Source organism: Balearica regulorum, chromosome W (genome assembly GCF_011004875.1).
Source record: "Balearica regulorum gibbericeps isolate bBalReg1 chromosome W, bBalReg1.pri, whole genome shotgun sequence".
NCBI lineage: Eukaryota > Metazoa > Chordata > Aves > Gruiformes > Gruidae > Balearica > Balearica regulorum.
This window is the reverse complement of record NC_046219.1, coordinates 2,463,593-2,476,262: the sequence shown is the minus strand read 5'-3', so window position 1 is coordinate 2,476,262 and position 12,670 is coordinate 2,463,593. Positions and strand designations below refer to the sequence as shown.

Sequence of the window (12,670 nt, the reverse complement as noted above, 5' to 3'; positions counted from 1 at the left end):
TTAGTGTCTGCAAAGTGGTTCCTCTCACATATTCTCACTTCTCTCCCTGGCTGCAAAACCTTGCCATGCAAACCAAATACAATGGGATATCTTCAAGTACAGAATACGTACAGAACAGTGATCACCAACTACAGCTATCAGTTTATGCATGACTACCATAAGAAAATGTATTTTCAAATCTGTACTGGATTTTGTTGGGATAGAGTTAATTTTATTCATAGTAGCTTGTATGAGTGTATTTGATTTGCATGGCAAGGTTTTGGTAGTGGGAGGGTTACAGGGGTGGCTTCTGCGAGAAGCTGCTAGAAGCTTCCTCTATGTCTGATAGAGCCAATGCCAGCCAGCTCCAAGATGGACTCACCACTGGCCAAGTCCAAGCCAATCAGTGACGGTAGTAGCTCCTCCTTAATAACATATTTAAGAAGGAAAAAATAACTAGGAGTAGCATTTTGCAGCCAGAGAGAGTGAGCATATATGAGAAAAATAAGTTTGCAGACACCAAGGTCAGTGAAGAAGGAGAGGGAGGAGGTGCTCCAGGCGGGGGGACTGACTGACACTAGAACTTCCTGATTTCTTCTGCTAAATAAAAGAGAGACATAACAAATGTGAGAAATTTTGATGAAGAAAAAAAAAAGCCAAGTAAAATTCTATATTAAAAATAATTAGGAGTCCATTAGAACATTCTATGCAAGTCATCATTGATTCTATATCAAGTCATCCAAAATTTGCTTCTCCTATGTAACTTAAATTCACATAGACATATTTCAGACAGTTTTGCCAAGACCAGAATAGGCTGAATTCTTTTGTACTGTTTTCTGGAATATATATAAAAGTATGCTACTTCTTATGGCAGAGAGACTCATTTTAATTACTCATTAAACCAACAGTAATCATATATATAAGCAGTGACAATTTAGGAGTAAGATTTTAATAAAAAGTTCCAGTGAAAATAAGATGGGCAAGCAATTGCTACACAAAAATAAATTGAATGGCAAAGCAGAAGGTAACATTATACTTCAGACAGGGAAGTAAATATACAAAATTAGGGACAGAATGATGGCTTTTCTAGTTTAATAAATATACTTGCAATTGAAACAAAAACATGACATTTCCTGTGAACCTCCACTATCACTGGAACAACTAACTCAGTGATTGCTGAAATCACATATAACAAAGACTAGGAAAATCAGCTGTTAGTAATCATAGAATCATAGAATATCTTGACTTGGAAGGGACCAGATGCTCCTTAAACTGACAGGCTTGGTGCCGTGACCACTTCCCTGGGGAGCCTGTTCCAGTGACCGACAACCCTCTCAGTGAAGAATCTTTTCCTAATGTCCAATCTGAACTTCCCATGAAGTTTCATACCATTAATAATGAACACAGTAAAAAGTATTAGATTTTTGGAAACAGCAGATGAGTAGAGATCTATCATTTTGTCTGAGTGGAAATTCAAGATTTACAACTGAACACTTAATTGATTCTCTACAAGTAGGGAAGTCTGAAGAATGATGGTTCAAAGATCCAAAAAGAAAACTTATATTCAAACTCAGAAGCACCAGTTTTCAAATAATCAGACACATGGGACTAAAAGACTGGTAGTCTCTCTTTCATTGAGGTAATTGCCACCTCATGTTCTCTTGCTGATTTAGCTCTACTACCAGGAGACAATCTCAGTTAAACAAAGCTGCACATTCAAAATTAAATTAGTCCTCCTCTAAAAAATCAACCTCCAGTCAGAGCCCAGGGCAGAAGATCCTATTCCATTGCCATTTACATAAGATTAAAATCACAAAAATTACCCAACAGTACAGATTGTGACAGAAAGTAGGACATTTACCTCAAAGATTTTGCACTTTACACTAGTCACACTGAAAACAATGACATCCAAGTAGGACATTACAATATGCTATGAAAACACAAGGGTAATGACGATTTCCCCATTATAATCCATCACTTTCATTCCCATTAGAAAATTATGGTCTTACAATTCTATGTGACAATGTTCCTAAAGGCAGATGAAGGAGGCATAATGTATTATAGTTTTGTAGCGACGGTACTGAGATACAGAACATCTTGGATTTTATCTCTGATTGTTGTGGTTTAGCCCCAGTCAGCAGCTAAGCATCACGCAGCTGATCGCTCACTCCTCCTCCCATCAGTGGGATGGGGAGGAGAATCAGAAGAAAAAGGTAAAACTTGTGGGTTGGGATAAGGATGCTTTAATAGGACAGCAAAAGTAGAGGAAAATAACAATAACAGTACTTAGAATATACAAAGCAGGTGATACACAATGCAATTTGCTCACCCCCTGGGAACTGAGTCCCAGCCTGTCCCTGAGGAGCGATCCCACCTCCCCAGCCAGCACCCCCTTACATACTGAGCATGATGTCATATGGTATTGAATATCCCTTTGTCTATTTTGGGTCAGCTATCCTGGCTGTGTCCCTTCCCACCTTCTTGTGAAAATTAACTCAATCCCAGCCAAAACCCAGGACACATCCTTTATTCAAAATAAAGGATGCATGTCCTGTTAAGTAAAGAATTATAAGCTAAGCAAGCAGTACATATTTTGTTTATGCTGCTTGAAAGCATGACTCTAGATGGTAGGATTTGTTAGGGAGGGTCCTGTTTCATACCATATCTGGTAAGAATGGCCCCATTCTAAGCTGGGGCTTCTAATTCCTAAGGTATATGACCCTGTTTTTCTTTAAATACAGCATTTTTACATTCAGACACTGGTGATGCACAGACTAAATTTTTAGACTGATACAGTAGCTCTGCTTGATATTTCACTCTACAACAATAAAAAGAATAGCTCTTTCCGTATTATGTGCAGTTAATAACACAATCATATGAATCAATTCAAAACAGAGTAGGGGCATTTCAGAGCATTCTATTTGCATGTTACCATACAAACACACACAATGGGAGTGTTTGGTTTGCATCAAAATTACAAATTACACATGTAATTATGTACTAAAGTACACTTCAGCCTTCAATGGGCAATGTCATATTTATTTTTTTTAAATACACTGGAACTTAATATTTTCGAAGTTAACTAATCTGAACAACAGCTAGCTGAATTCTAGCTTATCACCTGTTTCTTCTACTAACTGTCCTGGTTCTGGCTAGGAGAGTTAATTTTCACAAGGATCCAGAACAGGTGAGCCTAGCTGGCCAGGGGGCTATTCCATACCATGTGACATCATGCTGATCATAAAAGGGGGCTAGTCGGGCAGGGGTGGGTTCAATGCGGCTCTGGGATGGGCTGAGCTGTTTGGTCATCGGATTGGTAAATTGCTTTCTGTTATCACCCATTGTGAACATTCTCTTATCAGTACTGCTGTTGTTGTTTCCCTCTCCCTTGCTGTCCCAGTAAACTGACCTTATCCCAACCCACGAGGCTTTGCCATTGTTTTTCCCATTCTCCTCCCCATCCCGCTGGGGGAGGGGTGAGTGAGTGGCCAAGTGGTGCTCAGCTGCCGGCTGGGGCTAAACCACGTCAAAACATTATTTTTAATGCATACACTTCAAAGTCATTTATTGTGTCTTATGTCAAAATATTATTAAAATAAAAGCTGTATCTAAAAAAACAGAGAATCTTACTCTGAAATCCACAAACTCAGTCAAACTACCTAGTGCTTTAGTATACATCATAGAAGATTAGGGAAGGATTACGATTTGTACTCAAATCAATTTAGCCAAGAATCCCATAAAAAGAGTTCCTGTTTTGCCACCTCTTTGTCCCCAAGAGCAGCCCTATGAAGGGGCAATACTAAACACAGTATTCAGCAACAGAACAGCAGGACCACATGTTATCTTCTGCTCTTGAAACACTGCTTGACTTCCACAGACAAGTAAAAGGCTTTCACTTGGGATCTGCATGTTCTCTTCTTGCTACTATGTCACCTGAACCCTATGCCCTGCCATCCTCTGGAAACAACCAGGGAAAGTGGAGGCAGGCAAGAGCACCATGAAGGGGTCTGGCATATCATTTTACTGGGGCAAGGCACAAGGAGTGCCTGGCTCAGCACACAGTTTGCACCACTAGTGAGTGAAACATGCAACTATTCAAGCAGCTCCCACTTATTATATATATGCAAAGTGGCAAAGGGTAACAGACAGCAGGGAGCAACACATTGTAAAGCATGAATTGCCTTACTGGGCAAGGCCAAAGATTTCCCATTTCCCTGTCTCTAGCAGTACCCAACAGCGTATATAAAAGAAAATAAAAGAGATGCAAAAAAAGGTTAGGTATATGGTGATACTCCTCTGTCCTGGTTTCAGCTGAGGTCTTTGGCCAATTGGAGACCTACGTGACCATACATGACCACAGGTCAGATTCGAATTGGGTATAAATGGAGCCCCGCGAGAGAGCCATCTTGAGTCGGTCTCCCTCAGAGCAGCGGGTCTGCGGTCAGAGGCTCTCCCTGTGGGTTGGGACGCCACCTACGGTTCATCTCTACAGACTGAGAGACCTCATCTAACATGGGTGAGTGATTTTGCGCATTTTGGGTCTGTCCTCGTTTCAGCTGAGAGGATTGATTTTCTTCATAGTAGCTAGTGTGGGGATATGTTTTGGATTTGTGCTGGAGACAGCATTGATAATATAGAGATGTTTTTGTTCTATGGACCTATTGTTGAGCAGTGCTTACACGGGGCCAAGGCCTTTTCTGCTTCTTGCACTGCCCTGCCAGCGGGATGGCTGGGGGTGGACAAGAAGTTGGGAGGGGACACAGACAGGACAGGTGACCCAAACTGACCAAAGGGATATTCCATACTATATGACGTCATGCTCAGTTTATAAGGAGCTTGGGGGAAGAGAGGGGGGGGCGGCGGTGGCGTTCGGAGTGATGGCGTTTGTCTTCCCAAGTAACCGTTACGCGTGACAGAGCCCTGCTTTCCTGGAGATGGCTGAACACCTGCCTGCCCATGGGAAGTGGTGAATGAATTCCTTGCTTTGCTTTGCTTGTGCGCGTGGCTTTTGCTTTTCCTATTAAACTGTCTTTATCTCAACCCACGAGTTTTCTCACTTTAACTTTTCCAATTCTCTTCCCCATCCCACTGCAGGGGATGTGAGCGAGCGGCTGCGTGGTGCTCAGCTGCCGGCTGAGGTAAAACCATGACAGGGACATCAACCATAAACCTTAGGAGCTCTTAAGTCAGCAGTGTAGTACTAACATCCCAACTGACATCCTGAACCTGTGGATTGTTAATGTCTGTTGGAGCCTCAGAGCAGTTTCAGTTAGAATAAAACTTAGTTTGATTTTTTTCCTTCCATCTTGTAAAATAAATCTCATTTTTTTTAGTTTGTTAACTGGCCTGTCCTGATTTGTGAGGTTCTGTGACAGGTGGGACCCCCAAACATTGGGACACACATTTAGCAAAGGCCACCTGGTTAGTTAACTCTAGAGGGTCTATCAAGCTGGCCCTGCCCTATCAAAACTTCCATGTACTGTAGAAGGGGATAAAGTCCCCGTAGTGCGCATGAAGAATATTTTGGGGAAGACAGTCTGGGTTATCCCTGCTTCAGACAAAAGCAAACCCATCCGTGGGATTGCTTTTGCTCAAGGACCTGGGTGCACTTGGTGGATGATGCGGAAGGATGGTGAAGTCCAATGTGTACCTCAAGGGGATCTGATTTTACGTGAGAAGAGCCAATAAGTTAAATTGCTTAATGTTAATTACTAAATAACCCTGTCATTGTACGTTATCATTGCCACAATTACTATATGCTGTATCAACGGTATTACGGTAAAAAATCACCAAAATTAATGAAGGATGAGTGCCACGATGATGGAACGAGAACTGGCCTCAGTTGCCCAGCAACTTCCTTGAAATCAACATCTTCAGTCTGCAGACTGCAAGCATGGCCCATGCCAGATACACCAGCCACGAGTTCCAGATGCAGCATGCAACAATCCAACAGCACACATCATCACTCCTGCCCTGAGAGACTGTTATGACAGATGGAGCCCAAAGTCACAGACTAAATGAACTCAATGGACACCATAGAGGGATTGCCTATAGACTAAGGGAATGATGTCTGTGTGTGTGTGTATATATAGATATATCTCAAAGACAGGGAAAATGGTGGTGATTAATTGGGAAGTGCAGGATCTGGGTATGATATAGATGGTATAGAATAAGGGGTGGACAATGTCCTGGGTTCGGCTAGAATAGAGTTAATTTTCACCAGGAGGTGGGAGGGGACACAGGCAGGACAGGTGACCCAAACTAGCCAAAGGGGATATTCCCTACCATATGATGTCATGCTCAGCATAAAAGGAGGGGCTAGTTGGGGAGAGGCGGTGTGGCTCCAGGACATGCGGCTTGGGGACAGTCTGGTTTCTGGATGGGTCTGAGTTGTATGGTCCTCAGGTGAGAAACTGCATTGTGTATCACCAGTTGTATGTATTCTATGTACTGCTGTTGTTATTTTCCTCTCCCTTTGCTGGCCCAGTAAACTGTCCTTATCCCAACCCACCAGGTTCGCCTTTGTCTTCCCATTCACCTCTCCATCCCACTGGGGGGGGAGGGATGAGTGAGCAGCTGCATGGTGCTCAGCTGCGACTGGGGCTAAACCACAACAAGTTAGAGCATCATCCAGATGATAGCCTTAATTTTTTCAAATGGCATTTCCTCGTGACATCATAACAGATCTTAGTGACCCTAAGAGAACATAACTGAGGATATCTATTCCTACTACTTAAGTCTGAAACAATTTCTCCAATATGTTTGGCACAAACTTTTTTTCAACATTAGATGCAGTGGATGCCATCTTTGTATTTCAATGAATGTATTTGTCACAGTCATCATGAGTAAAGTTTTCACTGTACAAATTTGCCCTGCTTGGCAAAGGTGACAGAAGGCTTACTAAAGTTTTTAAAAATTCTTTGATGATATTAATACCAAAGTAGATATCATCCTTAAATATTTCTGTGGAGTGACAATATGCTTTTTTTCATTTATTTAAAAGCCCAGTGAGTGAAAGGTAGTGTATACCACATAATAAGTAAAATTCACATCTAAATTGCCCTTTGAGAATACACAAAATCAGTTTCAATACCATACCTTGTACCAACCTATGCTAATGTAAATCTGGAAGCAAGTCCCAGGGTGAAACTGAAGAGTGCTTTCTGGAACACACATAATCCTACATACCCAAGCATGGCAGGCAAACAATACACTGTAAATATGGCATTGCACCATTTTTCACACTTTCACTACAACTTATGTTACTTCTTTCCTTGGTTTGAAGAACGTAGACTAAATGAATGTCAACAGTCATCTTTGAGGCATGCAGCTGCATAAAAAAGAAAATAGTATGGAGTCATGCATTTTATGTTTTGGGGGTCAAATCTCCTGAAGCTAAATTTCATGTCTCATCAAGCAAAAGAGCCATGAGAAGGTGGAATTGCTAAGAAGGTATCAAAAAAAGCTCACTTTCAAAAAGGGAATGCTAGATCTGCTTGCTGACTAAACACATTTCTGGACAATAAAACAATATCCACTAGCTTGTGATGTACCTTAATACATACAAGTCTATTGCACCTCTTTAGAGGCAGGGACTAACTGGTGGGCAGAATGGCATATCTCATAACAAGTAGCAGATAGAAAAAACAGTGCCCTTTTGGTAACTTTGAATATGTATATGTATCCTTTTGTTTCCCATACTCAGTAGCAAGATATTTTTCAAAAGATACAATAATATTTTATGCTATTAAAGATTCTTGCAGCCAGGTTACATAATCTTTAACTAGCTAGTAAAGCCGTATTTCTCCTATAGATTATTGCTACACTAAACCAAAATTAATAGGACTGTGTTAAAATTTTAAATTACTCTTAACATATCTTTAGTTGGATTTTTCTCTATTTCACACCAGGAAGCCATACACATTTTTACTGTTTTTAACTACACTGCAGTGTTTCTGACACATTTTACCTTTGAATGGAAATGCTAACTTTCATAAGGGCTTTGGAAATTGCATGGTTCGGTCTAGAATGTATAATGTGCAGTATGCATATGAAACAGAACATGTCAAAGTGCAAATAATATTGTTTGTGCCCCCTGCAGAATTAGAAACCCTTGGGTAGCACTGTTATAATGATCCCATGCTGGCAGCATTACAAATTGCAAAGGTTCACTGAGTAAGAAAAGAGCAAGGGACTGAGTTTCCTCATTACACTATTCTTGAACTATTCTAGCTTAAATATTTATCAAGATATTAATAACTCTCCCCATTTATCTGCCTTCAGAAGTTCAGCTGAAATACAATGTGTGACTGTTCATATGAAAACAATACATTATAGGGTGAATTTGCTGCCACACAAGATGAGCACTAGTATTTTCCACAATATATTTTTAATTCAACAGGTAATATGTTAACAAACTATCAGGCTATAACTACTCTCCCTGCAATATAAGACAATGTAATACAATAAATGAATGCATGACACTGTGAAGCTAATATGTTGCCTAAGCTGCATTAGAAAGTTTCTTATGTAGGCTTCTATTTATAAAATTATATTTACAAAGTCTTCCTTAAATCATTCTCTTCCTTGATATCACCAGTGAGTTGCTCTGGGAAGTTCCAGTTTGAAATTAGAAAGGAATGTTTTGTAACTCTTCTACATTCATGGATGACCTGTGCAATAGGACTCATGGTTAAGTCCACCCCTCGATCACGGGCCCATCGATATATTGCATACCTTTCTTGATGGTTTGAGGTGTCATGCTCACAGCAAGCTATAAATAATTCGCCCTTACACTGCCAGTCCAAATACACCTGAGCCACTTCAATCATAGCAGCCTGACCCACCTGCTGGTTGTTTTGATGTTCCTCAGTGGCCCGACTCTTGGGTACTTGGGCATCTATGTGATGTACCCTCGTGGTTTAGCCACAACTGGCAACTAAGCACCATGCAGGTGCTCACTTACTCCCCTCTGGTGGGATGGGGGAGAGAATCAGAAGAGTGAAAGTGAGAAAAACTCATGGATTGACATAAAGACAGTTTAATAAGTAAAGCAAAAGCCATGCACGCAAGCAAAACAAAACAAGGAACTCATTCACTACTTCCCATGGGCAGGCAGGTGTTCAGCCATCTCCAGGAAAGCAGGGCTCCGTCATGCGTAATGGTTAATTGGGAAGACAAATGCCATCACTCTGAACGTCACCCTCCCCCTCCTTCCTCTTCCCCCAGCCCCTTATATGCTGAGCATGACATCATATGGTATGGGATATCCCTTTGGTCAGTTTGGATCAACTGTCCCAGCTGTGTTCCCTCCCAGCTTCTTAAGCACCTCCAGCCTACTTGCTGCCAGGGCAGTGTAAGAAGCAGAAAAGGCCTTGGCTCTGTGTAAGCACCGCTCAAGAAAAACAAAAACATCCCTGTGGAATCAACACTGTTTCCAGCACAAATCCAAAACATAGCCCCATACAAGCTACTATGAAGAAAATTAACTCTAACCCAGCTGAAACCAGGACATCCACCTGCTGGTTGTTTTGATGTTCCTCAGTGGCATGACTCTTGGGTATGTGGGCATCCACGTAACATACTTTTACAACCAGCTTCTCTACTCGAGCAGGAATATCTTGCCACAATGGGGCAGCCCAGATGGGTTTGTCTCTGCGCTGCCAGTTGCTCTGCTTCCATTGCTGTAGCCACCCCCACAGGACATTGGCCACCATCCATGAGTCAATACAGAGGTAGAGCATCGGCCACTCTTCTCTTTCAGCAATATCTAGAGCCAGCTGGATCGAGTCACCTTCTCCTTCAGCAGCTTCTGCAACTCATCGTGTAGGACTCCATACAGCGGCCTTCCGCCTCCGATGCTTTCCCACGATGCAACAGGACCCATCAGTGAACAGGGAGAGAAGGGCTGTGTGTATGTTACATCTCAGGCAAGCCAGCCATCAAGCAGAACAGAGGTGTTGTGGTTTAACCTGGTGGGCAGCTAAAATGACAACACAGCTGTTCGCTCACCAACCCCCCACACCACTCCCAATGGCATGGGGGAGAGAATCAAACACGAAAAAAAAGTAAAACTTGTGGGTTGAGATAAAGACAGTTTAATAGGACAGAAAAGGAAGATGATGATGATGACAATGATTGATGATGATGATAATAATAATAATAAAACAAGTGATGAACAGCACAATTTCTCACCACCTGAAGTAGATGTTCAGCAAGACCCTCAGCTGTCCCACCTCCCAGCCCACCCCCCAGCTATTTACAGAACATGACGTTATATGGTAGGGAATATCCCTTTGGTCAGTTTGGGTCACCTGTCCTGACTGTATCCCCTCCCAGGTTCTTGAGCGCCTCCCACCTTCTCGTTGGCAGGCCAGTACAAGAAGCTGAAAAGTCCTTGACTGCTTGGCAACAACTAAACACATCAGTGTGTTATCAACATTATTCTCATCCTAAATCCAAAACACAGCACTACATCAGCTGCTAGGAAGAAAATTAGCTCTATCCCTGTCAAAACGAGGACAGTATCCACCCCTTATTCTAGACCATCTATGTCATGCCCAGGTCCCACACTTTCCAATACATTGCAATTAATCACCACCACTTTTTCTGTCCTTTTATATATACACACAGATATCATTCCCTTAGTCAATGGACCACTGCTGTGAAATGTCTGTAAAATTTTCATAAATGTCCACAAAAATGTCCACTGAGTTCCTTTAGTCCATGACTTTGGGCTCCATCTGTCATAACAGTTTTCAGGGCAGGGGAGACAGTGTGTGATGGTGGATGGTTGCATACTTCATCCGGAGCTTGTAGCTGATGTATCATCTGGCACAGTCCATGCTCACGGTATGCAGGTTGAAGATGTCAATCTCAAGGAAGATGCTGGGCACTCATTGCTGAAGCCAGTTCTGGTTTCATCAAAGTTCATTCTTCATTAAACTGGATAATTCTTACTGTAATACTATTACTATGGCATATAGCAATCATCCATCATACATATGATTGCAATAACATCAATACACAATAACAGCAATAACATCATAAAATTTAAATCATTGGCTATTCTCACCCAAAATCAAATCCCCTTGGGGTACACATCAAATTGCCCCATCCTTCCGCATCACCCACCAAGTGCACTCTGGTCCCTGAGCAAAAGCAATCCCACGGATGGGTTTGCCTTTGCCCAAGGCAGGGCTAACCCAGATTGTCTTCCCTAACATATTTTTCATGCGCACTACAGGAACTTTATCCCCTTCTACAGTATGTGGAAGTTTTGATTGGGCAGGGCCAGCTCAATTGGTAGATCCCCTAGTGTTAACTAACCAGGTGGCCTTTGCTAAATGTGTGTCCCAGTGCTTGAGGGTCCCACCACCCATTGCTCTTAGGGTAGTTTTTAGCAGTCCAATGTATCGTTCAATTGTCCCAGAGGCTGGTGCATGGTAGGGGATGTGATACACCCACTCAATGCCATGCTCTTTGGCCCAGGTGTCTATGAGGGGTTTTTTTTGGAAACGAGTCCCGTTGTCTGACTCTTTCTTTCTGGGGTGCCATGTTGCCACAGGACTTGCTTTTCAAGACCCAGGACAGTGTTCTGGGCAGTGACACGGGGCACAGGATATGTTTCCAGCCATCTGATGGTTGCTTCCACTGTTGTAAGCACAGGGAACTTGTTTTGCAGGTTTATGGGAGTATGATAATCAATCTGCCAGGCCTCCCCATATTTATATTTCGGCCATCGTCCTCCATACCACAGAGGCTTTAACTGCCTGTGGTATGTCAGCGTGTGTCACCTCCTCCTCTGGCACCATTCCAAAATCTTTGCCTTCTGGCCAGTCTGTGATCACTTCCAGAATTCCTGGGCGATTGGCGTTTCCTATTTGAGCCCGCTGTGTGATCAGTGCCACCCAATTACTCCACATAGCATCAGTTGCATGATGTGTAGAGGGGATCCTCCCTTTGAACATCCAGCCCAGCACTGGCAGTCGGGGTGCCAGGAGGAGCTGTGCTTCAGTGCCAATCACTTCTGAAGCAGCTCAAACCCCTTCATAGGCTGTCAATGTCTCTTTTTCAGTCAGAGTGTAGTGGGCCTCAGACCCTCTGTATCCCTGACTCCAGTATCGTAGGGATCCACCTCAACTCTCCCCTGGTGCTTTCTGCCAGAGACTGCAGGTAGGGCCATTCTCCCCAGCTGTGGTGTAGAGCACATTTTTTTACATGTGGTCCTGCCTGGACTGGCCTAAGGGCTACTGCATGAACTATTTCCTGTTTAATTTGTTCAAAGGCTTGTTGTTGCTCAGGGCCCCATTTGAAATCATTCTCCTTCCAGCTGTGGGGCGCCGGACTTGTCCAGGCTTGTTGGTGGCGAATACAGGGTCACTGTGAGTCAGCAGAAAGTAGCGGGGTCCAACTTGAGTGAGAGCACATATTGAGCAATGTGCTTATCTTGCACCCATAAGCACCGGACCTGGACAAAGGCAAGGGATGAACAACTTGCTCATCTTGATAAATGTGGCACCTGATGGTCCACCACTCGAATCAACTGAGTGACACCTGGGGTGAGGGGGAGGCTTTACAGCCCCACGTTACTTCGGTAAAGCTAAACAGACCCCCGTGCCTCTGTACCGAACAACTTTGTTCTCCACTGCTCCTCTCTTGATCAACAACACAACAAGCCTTGTGAAGAGTC

The 12,670-nt window shown here is 42.9% G+C and overlaps 1 long non-coding RNA gene across 1 annotated transcript in view; it reads right to left on the bottom strand.

The window, feature by feature from the left end:
• The window catches only part of LOC142599265 (uncharacterized), a 451,049-nt gene extending 448,832 nt beyond the window's left edge, over positions 1-2,217 (bottom strand). The window contains exon 1 of the long non-coding RNA XR_012832895.1: positions 2,200-2,217. This is a non-coding gene — a long non-coding RNA (uncharacterized LOC142599265). The remainder of the gene's footprint in view (positions 1-2,199) is intronic.
• Between the last annotated feature and the right edge of the window lie 10,453 nt (positions 2,218-12,670).